The sequence below is a fragment of the Protomyctophum parallelum genome (genome assembly GCF_964188405.1).
Source record: "Protomyctophum parallelum genome assembly, chromosome: 20".
In the NCBI taxonomy this organism is placed as follows: Eukaryota; Metazoa; Chordata; class Actinopteri; order Myctophiformes; family Myctophidae; genus Protomyctophum; species Protomyctophum parallelum.
Window position 1 is genome coordinate 29,182,198 of NC_139718.1, and position 26,449 is coordinate 29,208,646.

At 40.1% G+C, this 26,449-nt stretch overlaps 1 gene segment (V, D, J or C); it reads left to right on the forward strand.

Annotated features, from left to right (window-relative positions):
- Positions 1-13,770: 13,770 nt before the first annotated feature.
- On the forward strand, positions 13,771-17,041 carry LOC310877727 (T cell receptor beta constant 2-like). The segment is given in 5 exons: positions 13,771-13,870; positions 15,162-15,494; positions 15,589-15,612; positions 15,804-15,910; positions 16,722-17,041.
- Positions 17,042-26,449: the final 9,408 nt, after the last annotated feature.

The window sequence follows — 26,449 nt, forward strand, 5'->3', positions numbered from 1 at the left end:
TCGTCCCGCCCTGCAGTTATTTTATAATCCGCGAATTAAAACGGGACTATTTCTTACAAGGCGTAATAATATGTGCAAGGGGAGTGGTGTTGTTTTGGTCACGTGGACCAATCGCGTAGCAGCTTTATTCCCTTCCCATAATAATATTAGAGCAATGGCGGCCACCAGTTCAACCAGCCAAGAGGGGAAAAATAAACCAAAACAGCGGGGAAAAGTGCGTAAAAGGGAATCAAAGGACTCTAACGAGGACGCTGTGTTTCACGCCACGTGTTACTGTCGCTTTATTTGTAAAAGACGATTGTGTTTGGCCGAGAAACGCTGCACACAGACGGTGCAGGGGGAAGAGAGAACGCTGCCTCGGACAGTCACGTCTGAAACCCCCCGAAAGAAACGTCGTTCTCGGACAGGTTTGCCCGTCCCTTCTGCTGGCCATGTCCTTCCAGCCATCTGCATCATTTGTGGACAAATATATTACTGTTTTGGAAAACGGAAGAAGCTTTCACAAGCAGAAACAGTGTCTGTCAGGTAAGCGACCACCCTCCCTCTCTCTCTCTCTCTCTCTCTCTCTCTCTCTCTCTCTCTCACACACACACACACACACACACACACACACACACACACACACACACACACACACACACACACACACACACACACGTTAACATTGGACTGGAAAATGCATTGCCAGTTTTGGACTGTGAAATATTGATTATGACGATAACTGTGCTACCGGTATTTACATACAGACCTATCATTTTTCCCATTAGATCAGAGGTCTTTGATGTGCTGTGTTTGAGGCCAAGGCTTTGTGGGATCACTCTGTTGAATATGTTGAATATCATGTCTTTTTGGGTAAGGAAGTTTGCAGATAGAAAGGCGGTGGTCTTGTGATGTAGTGCATTTATATATTATTATATTATATTATACTTATCATTGATAAAAGTGTTTATCTACAGAACAGAGACTGAAACACTGCTGATTGAATTACTACATTATTAGGAATGCATGGAGGTCAAGGGGGCAGGTCACTGTTATTTTTATATTACATAACCATATAATGGATAGAAGATACAAAAACAAATTTCACCTACATTTTGAATTGTAAATGTGTGATACTATATATATACTCTGTATTTTGGCTGTCTTTAGATACAATGTTGACAGCAGACACCTTTGCACATGTTAAGTATTTTTTTTGTCTGTGTGTGTGTGTGTGTGTGTGTGTGTGTGTGTGTGTGTGTTTTCAGAAATTAACAACCCTTTGCTGCCAGCTACAACATATTCTGCGAACGAGTCATCCTGAAAATGAACCAACTAAGGAAGAAGTTCATAGACATTGTTAAGAAGAATGAGGATATTGATGCTTCAGACTACAGGTAACTGTGTCCTTGACAGTTCAGTAAACAAAAAAGAACCTCTTTCATACTGAAAAGTTTCAATTTTATTGATTTATTCGCTCACAAGAAAGGCTATGACACTATGTTTAAATTTATTTGTTTCTCATTGTGAAAAAATCCCTTTATTTATACATTTGTGCCCGTCTTTTTCTATATTTTCATTTTGCAGGCAGGATAAACTGAAAAGGCGGTTGGCCCGTGATTTCCCCCAGCTGCAACACGCAACATCTCTGAACTAGTTTTTGTTGAAACATTATCAGCAGATACACTGTTAGACAGGCTATCCATCAGACACGACCACAACTGAGTCAACGAGGTAAGCCAAGCTGAAAGTGACAATGAACACACATCTGGACAAACTACAGAGCACACAAGGACACTGTATAGTGCAGGACTGATATTGAACTTGTAAATGAAACTCCCGGTATGAAATGCCCTTGGCCTCCCACAGCAGAGGATTTGAATGTTTCTGAAGCAAAATCTGTTGTGCCAGTTGAACTATTCAATGTAATTTCCTGGATTATAGGTGCAACAGAGGAACCAACACTAGACTGTTATGTTGATATTCCTGAAGATGTAAACCTAAAAGTTTTATCTGTTTGTCAATACATTGTGCATCTAAAGGTCGGAAGCAGACGCCTAAGTCACTGTGTCTTGGTCTAACTGTTCGCCATTTAACAGGTTCATCCAATGTTCTGTCACTACTGAATAGATTAGGACACTGTGCTTCATGGAACACAGTTGTCAGTCTAGACACTAGCCTAGCTCAACTACAACTTCTAGAGGGCAGAGACAAAATTCCTAAGGGGTTCTCAAAGAAGGCACCTACCATACTGGTGTGGGATAACATTGATTTTGGGGAGGAGACACTGTCAGGTTGTGGAACTACTCACCATACAAATGGCATTATGCTACAAAGTTCTGTTGTTGAAACAATGTCTAGACCAGACAGACAGCCACTGCCGAAGTCAGTTTACACATTGAAAGCACCTCCTACATTCAACACAATCCACAGTCTAAAAGACAAGGGCCACAGAACTTGTTTCAGGATGCAAGGTACAAATCATTCTGTACGGCATCATCAGCTTTGCCAGAACTGTCCATTCCCCCAACAAGTGATGCTCTCCACCAACATTGCAAAAGGGCAAACTACCAAGCAGCAGTGATGAGACGTTCTCTGACTAGTAGGATGTGTGCTCCTTCACCCATTGGCAGTGGATGGGGCATGGAGGATGGGGAGTTAAAAGTAACATGGCTGACTAGAAATCCTGCCCCTGATAGTGTGTTGCAGGTAGTCCACTGTAATTGTAAAAAAGCAAATGTGAGACTGAAAGATGTTCATGTATGTCTGCAAAACTGTCTTGCACTGATTTATGTCACTGCCAGGACTGTGAAAATGTGTCAAAGGAAACAGAAGAAAGAGGTACATGGGATGATGACATTTGTATGCTATTTTGTATTTTCATATATTTCCTGGGGGGGGGGGGGGGGGTTGGATGTACAAATGGCAGATGCTGTGACACTTTGCGGAACTTGTAAATAAATAAATGTTTCATACCATATGTTGTAATAATTCTGACCTCTAGTACTTTAATTTTTAGTCTTGTCCATTTCTTTGCATTATTCCAATTTAGGGGGCGTGGTAACATTTTGATAGATTTTCTGCCATGTTGGTCCAAGGTGCCCTGATTTTCTTTTCTACCTTTCATTACACATTAGGTTGAGACATTTTCTATGTATGAAACATAAGCTCTTGGCACAATTTACTGTGTAGGTTTCATTGTACTGTGTGGCAAACACTTAAGTTGAAGCATATTCTTTAACAAATATGCTACATTTCATGATATAAATTCACATATGAGTAAACTAAAGGCACCAATACTTATGTCAGATGTTATGTATATGCATTTGACATTTGAGAAAAAAAATGTGTTGCCAAAAACACATTTTACAAGCAAAAACAGCAGCACACGATTTTCGTTTTTTGGTTATAAACTGTTTATACATTTATGGCTATAAAAAAAAAACAGCAGGTTTTTATGAGTAGAACTTTTTACCCAAAGTCTAGAAGGGTATTATCTATGAAAAAATGCATTGAATGCGTAGTTCGCTTGACATGGGAACGAAACTCATTTTCTAAGCACTTTTTCATGGGTCCCAACACGGCCTATATCCTATATAAAATGTACAACACCTGGGAAGTTTTCAGGAGAGGAGAGGGTTCGCATGTTTAGTGTTAAACACATGCAACTCGAGAGGAAAGAAAACCTGACTGCAGTTTACCTGGTGTTGACAGTTGTGCTTTCATTAGCGACGTCGATCTCCTCCTTTCCCCATAAATCCCAAAATGGTGTAATATAATAATATAATTCCCAAAGTGGGGTCCGGGGACCCCCAGAGGTCCTTGAGCGAGTTCCAGGGGTTACAGCTACATGATAGTTTGGAACCAAATGGACCCTTGTGGCATGTGTCATGCTCTCAGTTTTTTAAATTAACATTGATTTTACATTATCAATTGGAGTCCCACAGCTAGAAATGGCATTAAAATAGGGTCAGTCCGTCATTATTCGCGCAGACGAAATGAAAGCCTGGGTATCGAGGCTATCCGTAGCCTAATGGCAAATTAAGCATGTCAAACTGCGGGTCCTTGAAATTAAACGGGTTGAGAATCACTGCTAGAGCTGTATAAATCTTCTCTTATGGGGGTCCTTCTCTTCTCTTCAAATGGGGGGGGGGGGGGGGGGGTCCGCGGGCTAATACGTGTCCATTCGGGGGTCCTTGACACGAAAAGGATAAAGCTTATCCATTCATCTACTGATATAGTCAATACACGTCTTACCAAAAGTGGTGCGTGACACCAAAAGTGGTGACCTATTGAATCCTGTTCCTGTATTATTAGAATCATTACAGAGTGCAAAGCACATTGGGTCACCCCCAGCCAGGGGGGACCCCCTAACTCATTTGGGGGGGACCAATGTGACGCTGGCAGGGGATTCGTCCCCTCCGTCCCCTAGCTTATTGCGCCCCTGCCTATTAATTCCATTGGGCCCTCAAACTGTCTGCGAAAGCAGCTAACTCCACCACCCTCCCCCTCATGAAAATAATTGACAATATATAAAGTCACAAGTTAGGTGGTTTCTTCCCGACAGCAGAGATATTCTCTATGTGTACTGTGTATTAAACTTGAGAATGTGTCTTGTGATACTGCCTGGTGTCAACCTTTTCTCCTAGCACGCGACTCAACTGAACCATCACTCACCAGTCACCACACAATGGAGACTCTTAAAGAACCACTCGAATGGTCAACCAAAATCACAGTACAGAAAAGAAAGGACCACCCCCACTGCATACGGACTAAACATATATAACAATACATTATGCATAATTCATGTGTTGTATATTAATACACTTGTGACTTCAAAATGTAATTAATGTACCTAATTTGAGAAATCTCATTGTTTGGATGGATAAGGATAAAACAGCTTCTTGGGAAAAATTAGAACAGGAATTATTAGACACTGTAGGAATGAAAGGTTTTCTTTTGATGGGTATTTCTATTAAGAAATGTAATTTGTACTATGGTCCAATGTTCTCATATTTACTTCAGGTGTTTAGAGCAGTAGAGAAATACATAGGGTTTGGAACTAAGTGGTGTAAATCTTCTCCATTGTGGAACAACAACTATATGCTATCTGGGGGAAGGCCATTCACTAATAGGAGTTGGGAGGAGAAGGGCATTAGGACCCTTCAAGATATTAATGGAGCAAATAATATTATGGACTTCCAGGACATAGTTAGAAGGTACGGGATTGATAGGCATTCTCTGTTCTTTTATTTCAGAATCAGATCTGCTTGTAGAGCCTATGGGGTTCCCTGGGGAGCAGAATTAAAAGACCATCCCATTCTTAACTTGTTTCAAAATGCCCCTAAACGAATCGTGTCATATTTATATGATCAACTAAATGCCCAGAAATATGCCCCCTCTACAGGAATGGAGGCCTGGAATAGGGATATAGCTGATGAAGGGCGGGAAATAGATTGGGAGGTCACTTGGAAGAATGTGGCTGGAGCATCAAAGAATCCAAATCATCAGTATATAGTTATATACACTTTAAGTTTTGTCACAGAGCGTATGTAACGCCGAGAATTAGGCACCAAATGGGATTGGCATCTGACCCATACTGTACATTCTGTGCCCCCAGGAACCCTAGGCTCATTTGTTCATAATGGTATGGGAATGTCCGGGGATCTACGAGTTTTGGGGAAGAGTTACAAGGACTTTGACAGATCTATTGGGGGTGCAATTTCCGATGGATCCATTTGTACACCTGTTAAACGATGATTCTATGTTACCTCTTACGGCAACCTCTTACCTCTTACGGCAACCTCTTACCTCGTACGCCATCCTATTCTGTGAATAGGATGGGGGGGGGTTTGTGTGTGTGTGTGTGTGTGTGTGTGTGTGTGTGTGTGTGTGTGTGTGTGTGCATGCACACGAGTATGCGTGTGAGAGTGAATGTTTTGAGTTCAATTTTGTATACTGAAAAATTGTAAAATGACTATTCTGTGTTCTTGTTCAGAAAACAAATAAATTGAATGAGAAAAAAAATGTACCTAATTTAAAAAAGTGACCACATGAATGAACAGGTGCAACACTGTTGAAACTGATTATTCTGACCATAATGGGTTAGGGACCGGGTTAATGTACACACCTCGAGCACAAATGTTTTCCTTCGTTATGCTTCACAACCTTATAAGAGCTCCAGAGGTGGGTAGAGTTGCCAAAAACTACTCAAATAAAAATGATTGAAGTAGTTATCCAAATAATTACTTGACTAAGACTTGACAAATTTTAGTGAAAAGACTAGTCAAGTATTGAGATACTTCATAGGATCTGATTTATTGCTTATGAATAAGAGCATTATTATACATTATAATTATGAGATTGTATATAATTATATAATAATAATATTAGCCTACAATTATAAACGCTTGTCGAACAGAAATAAGCAAATTAATAGTTATAGGTCAAAGTAAAAAGTATGTTGTAAAAATAACTATTTAACTATGGTAACTAAACATTATTTCAAAACCGTAACAGAGTACCTACTGTACAGGCATATCCAGTAACCCACCCACCCACCCGCTACAGTAGCCTACATGCATTCTGATCTGACATGCTCAGCAGTTCTACATTGAAACCACCAGCAGAAAACATCATGCTTACATTGTTGATCATCTTTCTGTTCCACTGTGGTAAATACCTAATATACCTGGTGCTGTGATTACAGATAAGTTGCTTCTAACTTGATACAAACAATTATTGTTATTTATTTTGCAGTGTTTTACATTGTACATTTTAATTGACAGGACAAGGACTGGAACAGGTATGGCAGACTCCTGCAGTACTAGTGGATCTGGGCAAACCTGTGATACTTCACTGTAACCAGACAGACTCCCCTAAGAGTGTGATGTCCTGGTACCAAAATAAAGGAAGGTACAAGAAATAAGCACAAGCCAAATGTATAGCAAATCTATCTGGCCTTAGTCGTTTATTGTGATAATTGTGTTGTTTAAGAATGCTTTGCTGAAATTATGCATAGTAATTTTACTTATAGCTTCCTATTCTGACTTTGTACTGAAAACTATTTTGTACTCCTTGCCATATAGCTCTTTTCACTTGTTGGTGCATTCTTATGGAAAATCACAGACACCAACTGTAGAGCTCCCAGGCTTCAATGGAAGCAGAGTAGACCACACTCTGTATCTGAACATCAGCAAGGCTCACAAATCACACAGTGCTGTTTACTATTGCAGTGCACAGTCACACACAGTGAAAGTCCCTCATGTGGGTCCCTGACAGAAAACCATCCTCCAGACTCATGCACTCAAAGGGGAGGAGAGAGACACACTTCTGAAGGGAAAGTGGTTGTCTTGATGGAAAACATTATTTTGTATGGTGGGTTGTAGTTTTTTTGTCAAATAAGTTTTTATTAAGAACAGTTATAAATAATAATATAATTGGTTGGTGGGTTGTAGTTTAACACAAACAAGAAAATGACATTGGTGTCAAAGTCACACTTCAGCCTCATAAAACCTGGCTACACACATTATACTACTCCTATCACCAGGTAAAACTAATGCATGACAGCAGACAAATACAGGGAATATTTGAAGGCCACTGCCTAAATTCTTATTATGTTGTATATATATTTGACACTTTGTGCAGTGCACTGACACTGGGGTCTACTTATGCTGAAAACAAGAATCACAATGGTTCAGAGTACAAAGCCTCAGCACAAACTACTCGCACTGCATATAGGTATTAAATATAATACAAAAATCACACCTGTGTGAAGTGAGGGGTGCTAATATATTAAAGTCTAACAGAACTCATGTTGATTAGGTGATGTAAAACAAACAGTGCCAACACAAACATTAATAAAGAGACAATATGACGTAAAGAGTTACATTATGACGTACATTAAACCTGTGTATAGGAGGGTCTAGCGCCCCTCAAAAATAAAACAGTGAAAGTATACAATGAGCATGTCTTATGTACAGTTGCATTAGGTGACAGGTGAGATCACACTATAAAGATGAAAAATATAGTCTTGTTTAACAATACTGGCAATGCTCCAAAGTATTGAATATAAAAGAAAATTAATCACAGAATAATTCATGAGACGTTAAGCTAAGGACATCAAAAAGCATAAACCACAATTATTTAGAACCATCAGTAACTTTAAATTAGGCCAGTAGAGGGACACAAAATCAAGGACATGAAGGGGAGGAATAAGTTGAGCTCCCATGAAGAACGCCCTTGAACTAACCTTGTGATGTAAATACACCCTGTCTAATATCGCAGTGAACTGCTCTCCCCAACAGCCACAATGTAACAGGAGCAAAAATATTTAAAGACTACCTGCCTCACTGTATAACTCAGATTAGTCATGTTGTTTATGCGCTTCATGATTTGCCTGCTGTGTCTACAATGGATCAATGGTGAGAGGAAAATTATTATCCAGATTTTAAACTTTAATCTAAAGGTCATAAGCAACAGTAATGAGTAGCCAACTTATCACAACATTAATTGAAATAAAATTGTAAAATAATTTGCCTAAAATAATCATGTACAATTGATTAGTAGCATACCACAGTCGAGACATAAAACAAAAATACACAAACACAGGGAAACATTAAATTGATAATCATGTTCTATTTGAATTCTTCTACAGGCTCCAATAACACTCCAGTCCAAGCTCCTGCATTTATCATTAAGAAGAATGGGGAATCGGTTGACAGTGAGATTCAATGCTCACACAGCATAAAAGATAACGATCTCATTCTCTGGTACAAACAAGATGGACTGAGAGCACTGAAGTTACTTGGATCCATCAATATTAACCACGCCACCACCGAGTATCGAGGCAAAATCAGTTTTAATGGAAACGGACGCGAATCCTCAAATCTCACAATTATGAACCTGACGTTCAGCGACAGTGCTGTATATTTCTGCGCTGTCAGTCTGCACAGTGTTACAGACACTGTTCCACTCACTACAAAAACCCATCCATCTCCCCAACCACAGCAGCACTAATAACTAAAAGCAGGTGTTCTGGCTGTTATAAAGCTGTTGCAGTACAGGTCTGTACGGAGCCCCTAAGGGGACATTTCTAGGTAGATTATTTAAGAGATGGTGGTTTATGTTTTCTGGTATGGAAAAACATTTTAGATGTTGGCAGGAAAAAAACAAGGCTATAACATTTTTCTTTTAGGAGATGGAAATGTTTTGAAAGGGGAAAGATATTTTTTTTGGAGGGGATGACAATTTTCGAGGGGGTGACAAAAATAAATCAAGGCTGTGACTATTTTTTTTTAGGAGATGAAAATGTTTTTAAAGTGGAAAGACTTTTTCAAAGTCGTGCGCACGACTTTGAACTCGTGCGCACGACTTTGAAGTAAACAGAAGCACATGGCTACCTGTCAACAGAAGCACATGGCTACTTGACCCCCAGCGACCCCCAAATGGTAACTCTGTCATTCCTCTACCGTTTTGGACGGGGGTGGGCTCATTTGAATCGTGTCGCCCCCCCGGGGGCGTCTCTGGGGGTCTCAAGGTTCGGGGACCCCCAGGGACCTCCAGGGACCCCCAAATGGTAACTCTGTCATTTCTCTACCGTTTTGGACGGGGGTGGGCTCATTTGAATCGTGTCGCCCCCCGGGGGCGTCTCTGGGGGTCTCAAGGTTCGGGGACCCCCAGGGACCCCCAAATGGTAACTGTCATTTCTCTACCGTTTTGGACGGGGGTGGGCTCATTTGAATCGTGTCGCCCCCCGGGGGCGTCTCTGGGGGTCTCAAGGTTCGGGGACCCCCAGGGACCCCCAGGGACCCCCAAATGGTAACTCTGTCATTTCTCTACCGTTTTGGACGGGGGTGGGCTCATTTGAAATGTGTCACCCCCCTGGGGGTGTCTTTGGGGGTCTCAAGGTTCGGGGACCCCCAGGGACCCCCAGGGACCCCCAAATGGTAACTCTGTCATTTCTCTACCGTTTTGGACGGGGGTGGGCTCATTTGAATCGTGTCGCCCCCCAGGGGGCGTCTTTGGGGGTCTCAAGGTTCGGGGACCCCCAGGGACCCCAAAATGGTAACTCTGTCATTTCTCTACCGTTTTGGACGGGGGTGGGCTCATTTGAATCGGTGGTCTCAGGGTTCGGGGACCCCCAGGGACCCCCAAAGACGCCCCCGAACCTTGTATCCCCCAGGGGGGATACACGATTCAAATGAGCCCACCCCCGTCCAAAACGGTAGAGAAATGACAGAGTTACCATTTGGGGGTCCCTGGGGGTCCCTGGGGGTCCCTGGGGGTCCCCGAACCTTGAGACCCCCAGAGACGCCCCCGGGGGGGGCGACACGATTCAAATGAGCCCACCCCCGTCCAAAACGGTAGAGAAATGACAGAGTTACCATTTGGGGGTCCCTGGGGGTCCCCGAACCTTGAGACCCCCAAAGACGCCCCCAGGGGGGCGACACATTTCAAATGAGCCCACCCCCGTCCAAAACGGTAGAGAAATGACAGAGTTACCATTTGGGGGTCCCTGGGGGTCCCTGGGGGTCCCCGAACCTTGAGACCCCCAGAGACGCCCCCGGGGGGCGACACGATTCAAATGAGCCCACCCCCGTCCAAAACGGTAGAGAAATGACAGAGTTACCATTTGGGGGTCCCTGGGGGTCCCTGGGGGTCCCCGAACCTTGAGACCCCCAAAGACGCCCCCAGGGGGGCGACACGATTCAAATGAGCCCACCCCCGTCCAAAACGGTAGAGGAATGACAGAGTTACCATTTGGGGGTCGCTGGGGGTCAAGTAGCCATGTGCTTCTGTTGACAGGTAGCCATGTGCTTCTGTTTACTTCAAAGTCGTGCGCACGAGTTCAAAGTCGTGCGCACGACTTTGAAAAAGTCTTTCCACTTTAAAAACATTTTCATCTCCTAAAAAAAAATAGTCACAGCCTTGATTTATTTTTGTCACCCCCTCGAAAATTGTCATCCCCTCCAAAAAAAATATCTTTCCCCTTTCAAAACATTTCCATCTCCTAAAAGAAAAATGTTATAGCCTTGTTTTTTTCCTGCCAACATCTAAAATGTTTTTCCATACCAGAAAACATAAACCACCATCTCTTAAATAATCTACCTAGAAATGTCCCCTTAGGGGCTCCGTAGGTCTGCCTATAAATGGGTGAATACCCTTCGATGTTGTGTACTGCACACAAAACAAACTGAACTAACATAATATCTTCCTGATCAACACAACCCTACTGGCTGTGGGAAAATCCACCCCACTGCATTGCAGCATCTTCGAGCATCTTGGTTGGCTGAAAATATTGTAGTAGTAGTGACAAAAGTAATATGGGATCTGACTGCCTTCACACCTGCTACTAACGCCTATCAAACAATCTCGCTTTGCCAGACTGTTGCCTCTCGCAATTTTCAAATGCTTCCACCATACAGTCTGGAGCACGGAGTAATGCTGCGTTCACACAAGCAGATGCAAAGATGCAGTCTACCATTCATTGTCAATGGAAGCCAGTGTCATGACGATGCTTCCATTGACAATGAATGGTAGACTATCTTTGCATCTCCCTGTGTGAACGCAGCATATGCTGCCATTTCCATTCATGAAAATATATTTTAAAATATCTTTACATTTTACTTTTCTAATTTCCATTTCTGCTAAGCATTATGCTATATATACTTAGATGATTTATATTATATATATATATATATATATATATATATAGTCACATTTGCGTGACTGTAAAGACGAAACGGGGAGGAGGCTTCACTTCCGCTTTATCGCTTTTGTGCTGCTCCCACAGTGGCACAAACAGGAGGAAACTAAACACACCAAGTTTTCATGATAATTATCATTATGGTATTAAAGCTTGACCTAACTTCAGATCTGAAATAGGAAACAGTAGCAGCAAACGTTATGTTTCATCACAGGGAACCCGCAGCATGAGGTCCGTCTGCTGATTCAACTTGTGACGTCTGTGACTCTCTCCCCACTCCCTCTTGCTAAAGAGAGAAACCCTCACCCATCTCCAGCAGTCATCCTCACTGTACTTTAGTTTTCAGCCATTCAGGGATCATGATTAGACCACTGAAGTTCTTGTAAGATCTTTTGAAATTTACTTTCAGACCTAGACTTTCTAGGAATTGTCAGTGCATCCAATAAGAACTCACATAACCTAGATCAGCTGCATATTGTTTAAATACAGTATGGTCAACAGGTAGAGGTGTTGCAGGTTTTGGACAAAAAAAAGACAACTTAATTACAATAGTATGTGAATGTTCAATTGGAAAAATCTAATTAGCAATATATTCCCAAAACCACCAGTAAGTGTTGAACCATTTTTGGACCTCTGTGTCTTTTGAATAACTAATTTTGCTCCAAAGGGAACAACTTAGGAACAAGATCAACTGATTATGTTTATGTATGATTATTAATTACTCAGTATTAGAGCTGCTCTCATAGGTTACACAATAACCAGATCTGATTTAGTTTATACAGTACTAGTACAATCAATGTTTGTCCATTCTGTGTCAATTCTGACATCACAGCAATATTAGAATTTTCCCAAACAATTTCTCTGTAAAGGTGCGTTCAGATCTGACGGACCTCTCCGTCTCTACGTCATTCTCGCCAGCTCTCGCATACAAACGGGAGAGCACACACACACACACACACACACACACACACACACACACACACACACACACACACACACACACACACACACACTTTCCACTGTGCACCTACAGTACTATACAAGAAAACACAAAAAGCTTACATTTCCTCCTCGCTCTCACTTCTTAGGGCTCACAGAAATAGCACCAGTCACTCAGCATGGAAGCAGTTCAAACTCTTTCAGCATCCCCCCTCACTGTGCACCTGTTTCAGAGGTAGAGAGAGATGGGGTGGTGAGATATGGACAAGTCATGTGGGGTTAGGCTAGAAGAGAGAATGAGAAAGAATCAAGGTTTTTGTGTAATGCTTTTTCACCGTGGGACAGGGGGCCACGGTGATACAATCCTATAGAGCTGCTGTACAAAAACTTCTTCCCATTCACTTGTATTGTGTAGAGCACTGCACTGCACCTGGTACCATTGTTACAGGGATACTCCAAGATCACAAGAGACTAATGGAAATATAATAGGCATTTAATTAAGTACAGCTTAGTGGAATAACATTTACATTTTCCAGTTTATACATTCTCTATGGCTGTTTTAACTCCTACTTCACAAAAACACAACCACTGACATATTGGAGCCTATGTAATGGACGTCTAAACATCCATGAAGAGTGCTTATTTGTTTGTCCGATTAAGGATTATGGAAAATTTAGACTTTTTGTTTAGGTTGCCATCAGTGTGACACTGGCAGTGAGGCCTACTTTGGAAATGGAACTAAACTCACTGTTTTGGGTAAGTCAGAACTCTTAACATGTTACTGCACCGTCTGTGTTAATAGCCTACTATATGAAATGGAAGAAAATGTGAGGTTGAAAATGAGGTTTATGTGAACCTTAAATATTGGACTGAACTGAGAATACTATGACCTACACTGAACCAATGAACCATTACCAAAGGTTGAGACAACATAATTGTACTGACAGTTGTTATAATAACTGACAGTTATAGAGAGATTTTGTTTTGCACCCAAATAGTAGACTGTAGTTGGAGATTAGTAATGTGATGTGTAAAAAAAAAAGAGAACAAAAGTAAGGTAATGTTCCTTACACCATAGTGGATATGACGTTTTGAGCCTCTCGGCTCTTCATCAGACCAGTACATCTTTTATTACAATCCAAAGTATGCCACAGCTTGAGGTATATTTAAGTGCTGATCGTGTGCACTGTGCTGGTGGATTTGCAGAAGCTCAGTTTGGTGGAGGAACCAAACTAACGGTCATAGGTGAGAAAATATATATATTGGTATGTTCACTAAAATATTGTCAGGCAATACTAAGAAATATGTCTCTTGAAATTAGGACATTCATCTCTAGTTGGCTTATCATCTGTCCCAAACTTTAATAGTTTGACTACAATGATGAGCCAATTACAGATTACACTTAAAAAATATCCTAATACCTTTAAAGTAAGAATTTCTAGAGGTAGAGGCAGCAAACCAGGGGTTTTTGTTAAGCTCACAACACTCTGTGTTCATACGCAGAGGTATACTTTGGAGCTGGAACTAAACTCACAGTTTTAGGTAAGAAAATGAATCCTTCTAATGTATCCAATTGACTCTTTGGCATAGAATGTGAGTGAGTGAAGCGGATGTGCAAAATGTATAATTACAGACATTGTTTATGTGTTTGTAGTTTTCTCAAGGTGAATATACACATACATTGTTTCATATGTCGACTTTGCATTGTTAAAATTTAGTAGAACCATCATCTACTACAGTATGTTCTTCAGCAGTAGAGCTGTGGTAATGTGAAATTTGGCCCAATTTGTCCAGATAATCATAAGTTCTTATCAGTGCAGTAAGGCTCTGTGAGTATGTCTGAGGCATACTTTGGAAATGGAACAAAACTTACGGTCTTAGGTAAGCTAACAAACAATACTAAATGTAATGTTATGCTTCAATGTTGATACAAAACTAGAAAGAATGTTTGGTTCAGCTCGAGTATTATACCATTATTAAGTATAGAACAGCAGATTAATAGTTTAGTCAAATAATGATAAAACAGAATGGATAGACACTGATAAAAATGGAAAATGTTGAACAAATTGTGCCACAGGGTAAAACTAAAATAAACAAGCCAACTGTTTACAATTCAGAGTGACATTTTTAAAAATGCCGTTTCTGTACAGTAAGTGTACAGCATTTGCGATGTACTCTAAAAAGATGACAGGCTGTTAAGTTTCAGTATGGGTCTAAAGTATAGGTTTTCTTTCTGTGTAATTGTGAACAATTGCAAACATGCTTACTTCGGCAGTGGCACCAAACTAACTGTTGTAGAAATTAACTTTAAACACATACATTCTCAAAATGTTCATTACATTTTTGGCATGAGACTTTTTCTGAACTTGAAATGCTTTTATATTAAGCAAATTTAAAAAAGTCCTGTGATTTAAATCTGGTGTTTCTTTCCTACACATATAATCTAAAAAAGTACTTTATCGTAGAGCATTGTATACTTTGTAGTCCTTCACAATGCTGCATTAATTATACTTTCCTTTTGTATGTCCAATTCCAGAGCCTAGTGACATTGTCATTAAAACAACACCTACAGTCAAAATCCTTCCACCTTGTACAAACAACAAGAAGAAGACCCTTGTATGTGTGGCCACTGGTTTCTACCCAGACCATGTCACTGTGTCCTGGAAGGTTGACGGGAACCTTCGCACTGCAGGAGTGGTGACTGATAACGCAGCCTTGCAGAATAAAGACACCAAACTGTACACCATCACCAGCCGATTGAAGGTCCCAGCTGAGGAGTGGAACCATTATCGAAAGAAATTTGACTGCATTGTTGGTTTCTATGATGGGACGACTACCAACATACACACTGACACAATTGAAGGACCAGGTATAGAAAAATAGATAATGATAACAGAACATTGCCTGTAATGCACTGACTTAAAGTAATTAATCCTGTCTGATCCTTTATGTGTTTATGTCAGGTGAAGGTACAGAACTCACAAAAGGTAAGAATTATATTTGTATTGTCCCGTATAAAACATGGCCCTGCATGGCACTGTCAGGTTTATGGGGCATCATATGCAGAGGCAACGCATGCTAAAATATACTCATGGCACACTAAGCTGCTTCAGATAACATGTACCAAATGACCTAACAGTGGGTAGTTTGACTTTTTGGATATTTAAATTTTCTACAGAAGATTATATGAGGATCATACAGACTGCCAAGATGTCCTACATCTTCTTCCTCGCCAAGAGCAGCTTCTATGGACTCTTCCTTATGGCTTTACTGTGGAGGATTCAGGTGGGTTCAAAATATGTTCCTTCAACATGAACAGTGTTCTTTTAACATGCACATCTGTACATTGTGTACTTACTGTTATTGGGTGATTTGTCAATACTATACTGTATGTACCAATATTGTGACATGTCACCAAGATAAACTGCTCTCAATAAAGTGATTTGGATAGTAGTATAGTAAAGGCCTATTCATGCTCCAGTTTTAGGTAATAAGAAAATGGTAAGTGGTAACTTACCATGGGGATATACAGCAGGTATTGTTTGAAACAGATTTTATTGTAAATGTAGTACCTGCTGGACTACCTGCCCAGAGTGAGGGATGCTCACGGGTACTCAACCAGAGGAAGTTCATATGATATAGTTCCCCCCAGTTTCAGGACGCTCAAGGGAGAAAATGCATTTTACTACGCAGCCACTACTCTGTGGAATGCACTCCCTCCAGCCCTGAAATACTTAAATTCTCTTGCAAGATTTAGGAAAGACCTTAAATCATGGTGCCATCTTCACACTAACTGATCATAGTTCGTTTCCAACCATAGCCCATCTCCCATGCTCTGGATTCTTCTCTTAGGGTACTTCTTGTCCTATATGTCCTATCAGCCTTATATACTGTACTGTGGATTATTAAGGATTAAGGATACTAAGGATTATTTTTTTATTTGTTTCATGGTTGTTTTGTTTGTACAGTATGTTTGTGTATAGTTTCATGTTACATGTTACAAGGTGGACAATAATTAATTAATTTTCTGGAAATAAAGTATTCTATCTATCCATCTATGAAGTCACTAAACGTATCTTTTCTGTCTATTACACAGAGCCAATCTAAAAAGCAGAACAACTGAATGCTGACTTGTCACCATGGCAACCAAGTTCAAGGGAACTCATTCCATTTGACTTCAATTAAATTCAGTCTATTATATTTTCTTTTGTAGACGTTTTCAATGTGAAAAGAAACGGATCAAATAGTTAAAGGGACATTTCACCCTTTTTGCAAAAAAATATATGTTAATGACGTTTAGAAGATTTAGAACACTTTCCTGGGGGTCTTTATTTGTGTAATTTGTGGTTTTATGTATTTTAGATTTTAGCAGTGAGCCCAGTGTGAGCCCAGTGTCTTCTAAACGTCATTAACATATATTTTTAGTGTCCCTTTAACACATTCTGTAAAAAAAAAAAAAAAAAAACGAATTACACATTTCCCCAACAAACATTTTTATGATATGATTTTGCTTTGTGTGCAGTAAATAAAGTGTATGTTTTCTCTCTATAATACAGAGTCAATAAGAAGCAGTAACAACTGAATTGTGAGCAATCACCATACATGTACATGGCAAACAAGTTTAGGGGAGAATAACATTATATACTGTATCAACTTGTGTGGGTTGGCTTTGTGGACATTTGAAAGAAAGAAATAGTAAACTATATATTATAAATGTTAGAAATATATGTATAAAGTCTGTAAGAGGAACCATTTGACACTTTTGCCTCATCAGAAGTGCAGTACGACTTTATGATGTGCAGTGTTTGACACATGTATCATAAGTGAAAAGTATTAATACTCAAATAAACTATCAGAAAACCTAGTGTTTTCTTCTTTTTGATCCAAGATACGTGATACATGATACAGACATGTCAGAGATCAGTATGACATAATTATGCTTCTCAGTCTTCAAGGCTTGTGTATCAAATGTGATTAAGCATTTCTCATACAAATAAATACAATGCTAATGCTAATGAGATTTTCAACTTGAATTAGACCAACAGGCAACAAGCTGAAACTAAACTTACTATTCTCCCTCTGCCTCATGGGATGTTAAATAAATAAACTCATGTCAACAAGTATAGTTTTCCCTAAAATGTAGCTAAAAATAGTGTTTATGCAAGGTTAGGGTGCCACCATTATCTTCCAAATATAGTAGGTTTTGTGTGGCCAACGGATTGTGTGGCCCTGGTCTTTCCCTAATGGGACTGATCAAGGGTAACTACTGGGACGTAAGTCTGGACTTGGATCACACTTGAGTGAGGGGTATGATGTTGCGAGACACGAAACCCAGATGACCTTGCGATACGTCACTGAAGAAGATATGTCCCTGCAGGTGCATCCATGCAATGTTTTTTTCCCGTTCTAGGTGGTGTAAATGTAAAATACATTACAGTAAACTTTTTCCAGTAAACCATTTTCCCCCACACGTGAAACGAAGTTTGCATAAGCGTCAAGTCTGAATGATTTCATTCCATCAACAAGGTTGCCCTATTCAGCACAACGTTTACGGTAGCAGGGTGGGGTATTTTAGCAGCATGCCTATCAGTCAAATTCAATGAGAATTCAACTATTTCCTCCTCACACATGAAGCAAGTTTCCATAAACATTAGATTTGAGATCAGTCGAGCTCTGATCCTGCCAAACGTTTTTTTTAGTCAAATTTTTCCACCACTAAAAAAAGATGAATCTCAAAAGTCCTTGACATTAGTCCTTGACATTTAAACATAACAATTGACCTATAGCTAAGCCCCTCCCCAAACTGCTATGGTCCAATCACAGCTAAGCATAACCTCTCCACCAATAGTTTTCCTATTATGATAAAAGTTTAAAAAAGAAATGCCACGCACATATTTTTCCAGTGCATATGGTAGGCCTTATTGACGGATTTGGAAGAGATTTTGAAGGTCTGGTTCCAAAAATGAATCAGTATTTAATGTGTAAAAGTGTCCAAGTGGGAGTGTCTAAGTGGGAGAGGCCGTGTCTTAGCTATTGGTGAATGGTCAATTAGAAACTCACATATTAAATAATTAACTTACATTTTAAATTTTGTATTACAATGTATTTATTAATTTTTTGAGTTTTCCACTGCAAAAAGGCTATATAGGCTATATAGATGTTATGCAAATATGTTATACATAAACCCTACACATAAACAAGTGTAAGGTTAAAACTAGTCATTTCAGATCCGCTGCAAATCAGGCTGGAATCCAGGCTAGGTTAAAACACCCCAGTAGTACAGGAAATCAATGATCTGTTCATTGCAGAGGTGAGGCTTGTGCATGCTTATGACAGATATGAAACTGCAGTTCTGTGACTTCTGTCTGCGAGAGAGTAGAGCTGCACTAGAGGAGAGGATGTGGTCACAGCGTAGGCTGTAGATCATGTTTAGTACCAAGAAATGACAGATGTTAAACCTTCAACCTAACCACAAGCCTATTCCTTGCTAAGAACACCTGCCTTCCTGCAACCACCATCTCTGCAGTTCTCTGCGCAAGCAAACTGAACTGAGAGCGTGTGTACTTTCTCTACAGTATGCCATGCAGTATAGATAGATAGGTTTATTTGTCATTTTTACAACTGTGAACAGCAGAAAAACGAAATTTCGATGTGCTAGTGCACGAGCCGCAGCAACATGAGTCGCGCCGCCACAATAAGTCTATTGAAATATTACGTCCATCTTTTTCTTTCTTTCTTTTTCTTTCTTAGATAGCTTATATGTTTATATATAACTTTAATTATAGATTTTTATTAAAATGACATACATTACACACAACACCTACAAAAACCACAGACAAAACAGTTTGTCCCACCCACCAGCCTTAGGCCAGGTCCAACAAAAAATACCTAGTTATTAGCTACGTTAGTTACAGTATTGCATATGATTATTGCTACATTTAAAATGACTATTAGTGGTTCATAATAATCTGCCACCATTATACACCATATATTGTAATATCAGTCGAGTACAGATATCTAGGTATGCTATGTTAAGCCTAAAATAAAGGCTCCGTCAGATTACCACAATTTAAATGACATGGAAACTCATAAAGGTGCCTTGGTATTTATTTCATGAAAGTTTGCATAATGTAGGTGTTGCGTGAGTTTCATAACCCTTTGCCCTTTGATGTCTGTAACATTTCCATTGTATATGATTACATTATACATTGGAGTCTCAAACCAATCCCCAATAGAATGATAGATATGAAGCGTTTACCCAACAACAACCAGTTGTGGTGTTTGCCCTATAATCTAACAATATGGAACATATAAACATTATTCGCAGTGGTTTTTGTATAGGATCAGCACTGACATGTTATACTGTGGTACTTGCTGCACAGTACCACACTGCAGGCTCTGCTAGAGACACCTGAGCCGACTCCAGGATGAAGTTCAATGTATCTGGCCTGCTGGCATAGAAACCCTCTACACTGGATGGGTCCACAGACACTTTGCCAAAGGATGTGAATACCAGACTAAAGCCATCTGAGGTGGTCCAACGATACCAGTACATATAAGCATGGCTGTGTCCTGAAGAAGAGCAGTCAACTTTTAGGGACGAGCCAGGTTGAACAGCAAGGTCTCGAGGTGTTTGCTGGATAGTAATGTTTCCCTCTGTGCCTAGATGAAATAAATATAGTAGAATTGAAACAGCTCAGATCTACTTTGCATATAAATTATTATCATCGTTGTGATTTTAAACAACAGACTAAAACTTACACTGAAGCATAAAGAGACCTAGAAGAAAGTGTCCCCTCATGGTTGGTGCAGACAGTGCCAAGAAAAGCTGTCACTCCTACAGTACATGTATACACATGCACTGTGATACTGTGACTTAGCACGACCTCTAATGGTAAAAAGTGAATTAACATGTTCTGAAGAAAAAAACAAGGGAGATAAAACCGACATGCTATTCTACGGTTAGGTCTCTTGATTAATGGTCGCGGTGTTCTAACTTTTGCTGACAAGATGGGAGGTCTTCAGGACATATCCGTCACTCCCTTCCCTATTTACACCATGGCCATGTATTGCTCCAAACACACATTGACTAATGTGCCGACAGTGCAGACATTAGATCTCGGGTTTCTTACTATACATCACCAATAACCAACAAACCAAAGCCAGAGGACGGGACTTTATGCACACACCTACACAGGCTACTGTAGGAGTCTAGGACACATGTAAACACGATGGACCATTATTATCCCAATGGATACAGTCAACACAGGTCCAGTGATGCAAATATAGCCTGCCTCCTGCATCCAAGACCTATTAAATTGAGAAAGGACACAATCATGTCACCCTCCGGGGGTCCTGGGATACAATACTGTACGTTGAAGTAGGACTCATAAAATGTCCCTGGGACGGTGGGACCCATCTAAAAGACCACCCCTGGGACCCAGGACCCATTCAATTGAAAACCTATTCACTGCAGGTATAACATTGAAGGATGATCTTGGGGTAAGAGTGACATCTGCTGGACAGTTATGATACTTTAAACTCAGCTTTTAAACTGTTCTAGAAGAGTGGCTCCCACTTGGAACCCCCCAGGGGTCCCCAAATTATTTTTGGGGGTCCCCAGATGATTTCCTGAATGTGCAACATTGTTTTCTCACTCAACTGCAAACAAAACAACATGCAGTATAAGTGTACAGCTACAATTTAATGCCTTTTAAGACCTTTTTAAAAATAAATTAGCCAACTTGTCAAATATGTAAGAAAGAGACAAACCTTGTGAAAATCTGAACATGGTTCACTACCACACCAGGCTCCAACATGACAGCAACAGAGCAATATCGTAAACCATGTCAGCACTCGCTGTTGTAGAGTCTACAACACGAATAGCATCCAATACGAACAGCATACAACAAAAACAGCATACAACACAAACGGCAGCAGCATCGTCCAGCAAAGGAATTGGAATAATTAGGCTTGTCATAATTATTACATACAGTATTCGCCACAAGTATTTGAGATAATCGCAGTACGTTTTTGCCAAGTAATTGTGGAACATCTAGCTCCATTAGCAGAAGACATCCAATGTAGGCACTAGGCCCTACTACATTTCTGATGTGAAATGGCACAAGGGACCCCCATAAAAAGACCATGGGTAAGAACTGAAGCACAGCTTGCCAGACCTTTTCTGACAGTTGAGATATACAGTATATATATATATATATATATATATATATATATATAATATATACACACACACACACAGTATATATTCATATTTGGTGGTGGTTTACTGTATGTTCTCTTTACACCTTGTCATGCTACTTTTTGCCACTGGAGGTCGTGCAAATACTGGTCTAGAAGGCACAGCATCAGAGGACATGTGGATCTTTCACTCAGTAACAGTTGCCTTGAACCACAATGAGGGTACACTTTCTTCTAGGTCTCTTTGCGTCGGTGTAAGTTTTACCCTGCTGATGAAAAATAATTATAGGCCAGGCCTACAGTTGCACAGCCCATCAGTGAAATATCTAATTCTACCATACTTCCATAGGCACAGAGGGCAACAATCAAGTTCAGCAAGCACCTCGAGACCTTGTTGTTCAACCTGACTACTCAGTCCCTAAAAGTTGACAACCCGGGCACCGTGAACTCGCCGTAGCCTCATGGCTTGAGTCCTGTGGTTAGTGCTTGGAGCTGATGTTAGGTGTGTTGATATAGAAAAAGATCAAATGGTGGAAGATGAAGAAACAACAATGCTGTGTGGAGTTCAGGGAGGAGATAAGAAAGGCAGCCACCGAGCCACAGTCATGAAGGAAGTAAGCAGGAGTAAAAGGAGATGATGGGTAAGGCAAAGAGAGAGGTGATGTGAGGTGGTATGGGCTAAGATAAAGTATATGGGATATAGGCCTACAGTAAGTAGGCCTATATGAGAGGTAAGGCAAAGAGAGATGGTGAGGGAGGGAGAAGATTTGTACCAATTGGCTATACAGTAGTAACAGGTTTTTGTTATATTAGTTTTTATTTGGTTTTTATAGACATGACAAACAAGACATACATAACAACGACACATACACCAGACTGGGCAATGTATATAAAACGAGTGGGGGGGCCTATCGTGTTAAGATAGCATAGGTCAGGATGAACACAACCATCATAAGACATCAAAAGAGTAGAGCAGGAGGGCATGGATATCAGTAGCCAAACAGAACATAAATATATAATACATAATACAACATAAATATATATAATATATCTATATACATACATACATATATATATATACATGTAACATGTAATATAATATAAACATGAGCTTGGGCACCTATAAATATGAACAGTAGGGAAAACAGGTCAGCAGTTGCGCAGCGGAGTCAAGGTGAGCAGTAATAGGGCCCCAAATATACTCAAAAGTGGCTAGACTGTCCTGTCTGTTGCATCGCAACCTCTCCAGGTGTATCAAAGATACAAATTCATTAAGCCATTTAATAAAACAAGGTACAGTCGATGTCTTCCACTCAGTTAGAATCATTCTTTTGGCTACTAGTGTGCCGAGCATAAGCGTCTGCTGTATGGTGTATGGCAGTGCGAGAGAGGCGTCAGAGCATCCGATAAGAGCAGCTAAAGCATCAGGAACAATATTAATATGATATACCGTACTGTACCATGAAAAAATATTATGCCAGAACAAAACGATTTTTGGGCAGGACCAGAAGGTGTGGCCCAGCGTGCCTTTGGAGATGTACAACAGATATCGGAAACAGCTGGGTACATTTTGTTCATTCTGACCTTTTAGTGTAATCTATTGATGACTTTAAACTGGATTAGTTGCAATCTGGAATTGACAGAACCAGAGTGGATCCTCCTCAACCCCTCGCTCCATAGCTCATCTGACAGCTCCAGTCCAATATCCTCCTCCCAGGCAGCCTTAATATGGTTTGTTGATGGATTAGAGAGTTTGGAGAACAGTGAGACAAATTTTGATATAAGTTGTTTGGAGTTGGGATGTTTTTTCAATAGTGCATATAAACAGTGTTCCTGAGGTAAATTTTGAAAATTGTTAAATTGATTTTGAACAAAATGTCTAACTTGTAGATAACGAAAAAAGTGGGAGTGAAAATGCTTCTTTCAGCTCAGTAAATGATGCAAAATGATTATCTATATATAGATCTGAAAATTTGATCAGGCCCTTGTCTTTCCATTGTGCAAAGGCTGCATCTGTCTGAGAAGGAATAAAGTTGTGATTAAAACATATAGGGGAGTGTGCAGACAGCACGGGAACTGAAAGCACCTTCCCCACCTGTTTCAGTATTTTAATTGAGTTTCTCAAAACAAAATTGACAGTAGTAACAGGTTAAGGTGAGTATAGAGATGGAAGACCATGCTGTACGGCTTGGAAACGGTGGCACTGATGAAAAGGAGGCACAGCTGAAGGTGGCAGAATTGAGGATGCTATGGTTCTCATTAGGAGTGAAATGGAAGGACATGATCAGAAATGACTAAATTAGAGGATCAGCCCAGGTTAGGTTTGGGGATACAGCAAGAGAGGTGAGGTTGAGATGGTTTGGACATGTGAAAAGGAGGGATGAGGGTACATTGGGAGAAGGATGCCAAAGAGGACGTTTAAGGATGCTGTGAGAGATGACATGAAGGTGGCAGGTCACAGAGGAAGATGCAGAAAACAGAACAAAATGGGGTTTACATCACAATTTCCACATTCACCGACCCCTCCCCTTTTCACTGCGCGCGCACACACGCGCACACACACACACACACACACACACACACACACACACACACACACACACACGTCCAGTACAGCACAGTATGGTACAATACAGTATGGTACAGTAACGTACAGTACAGTACAGTGCAGTATGGTACAGTACGGCACAGTACAGTACGGCACAGTACAGTACATCACAAAGGTATAGCCAAAGATGTGCTGAAATGCAAAATCAGTCTAGTTTTGGTGGCCAGCTTGAAATTAATGGCCGCCATCTTTGATTTTCAAGTGGCTCGGTTTCTTAAATCGAAGAGTGACCTTCAAAAATAATTTGTACCGAATTTCACCCTTGTATCACCTTGTGGACGATTCTCTCACAATATGGCTGTTAGCCACCGTACTATATCCCTGAGGACCACCAGAGGCACTGATTTGATGAGTGCATTGGTTGGATTGGTGCATGAACCAGATTATAAGTAACAGCTGGTGACATTAAACCATAACTCAGACACATGCTCATACTGAATCTACAGTTGACATAGAAAACAACAGAGAACATATTTCTCTCTTCTGTTTCTGTTTGCACAGATACCTGCAGAGATGGTGGTTGAGAAAATTAAGGCAGGTGTTCCTTGCAAGGCATAGGGGTTGTTGTGGTTAGGTTGAAGGTTTCACATCTGTCATTTCTTGGTACGAAACATGATCTACAGCCTATGGCCCTATTGTTCTCCAGAGTCTACTCCCCCGCAGACAGAAGTGCAGTTTCATATCTGCCACAAGCACGCACAAGCCTCACCTCTGAAGTAATCTGCTATTTGTGGTGCAGAGGAAAAACTGAAAAACAACTTAAGGAACAAAGTTAATTCATAATTCTGTCTGCAGTATAGTACACTTGTTAATTGAGACCTTAATGTTACAATAATAAAGACTTCAGAAAGAAATCATTTTCTATTTTTCATCAGCGGAAACAAAAAATCTCATTAGGCATGTCAACTGATATCTCATATCTTACAAAGCTCATGGAAACTTGCTTCACGTGTGGGTAATAAAGGAGAATTGACACAAACGTCAGACAAGCGTGCTGCTAAAAATATCACTCCTACAATACAGGTGTGCTAATAGGGATAGGGAAACCTTTTTGACAGGCACCTTACAGATGGATCCATGATGGATCTAATGGTGACAACTATAGTAAACTATTGTGAACTTGATTTGAGGGGAAATATACTAATATACTTGCCCAGTGCCATTATCTATACCAGTCAGTAGTCACATAAAGGTTCCATCTCCATGATCATTATCATTATATGAAATGAACGTACGTTTATATTAAAGTGATTTTCACGTTGAAACATGTTGCAGGTCATTTTAACGTCTATTCAGGCTTTTGGGAGCACTTCAGACAGTATTTAAGTTGCTTGATTCAGTATTTCGATATTTGATAAGATATAAATTTGATCAACACAGCCTTCCTATAGAAACCCACTGTAACTTCAAACTCCATTTTAACCATCTTAGATTCGAACACCCATCCTTGGTTCTGCTGACTGATATTGTCCCAATACGTGAGGGGGCTGTGTTTTTTCAATTAGCTACGTTTTCTTTTTTAAACAAGCCAACAACGGGTTTATATAGGATGTGACCATGTATGATCAAATGAATATCAAATAATTATCTAAATACTGAATCCAGCTAGATTAGATGTTAAAATGAACCCAAACTGAAACTGAAATATCCCTTTAACATCTGACAAAATGTATGTCAGATAAAGGAGAGATATGTATGTGTTTATAGGCTTTTAGTTGGCCCAATTCAATTGATAAATGATCTCATTGATAATTTGCATGAGAAACAATTAATCACATTAAACACCTTGTGTCACATGGCTTTCCACACTAATTAAATACACAAACTGAGAAGCATAGGTCATACAAAAAAGGGGGGGGGGAATCACTTGATTTTCTGAAAAGCTTTAATATACTTTTCAGTCATGATAATGTTTATAACAGCACACAAAGTTATTATCATTTAAGGAAAATCTGTATAATGATTTATTCACTGATGATTGATGACTCATGATTTGACTCATGATTTTTACTTAC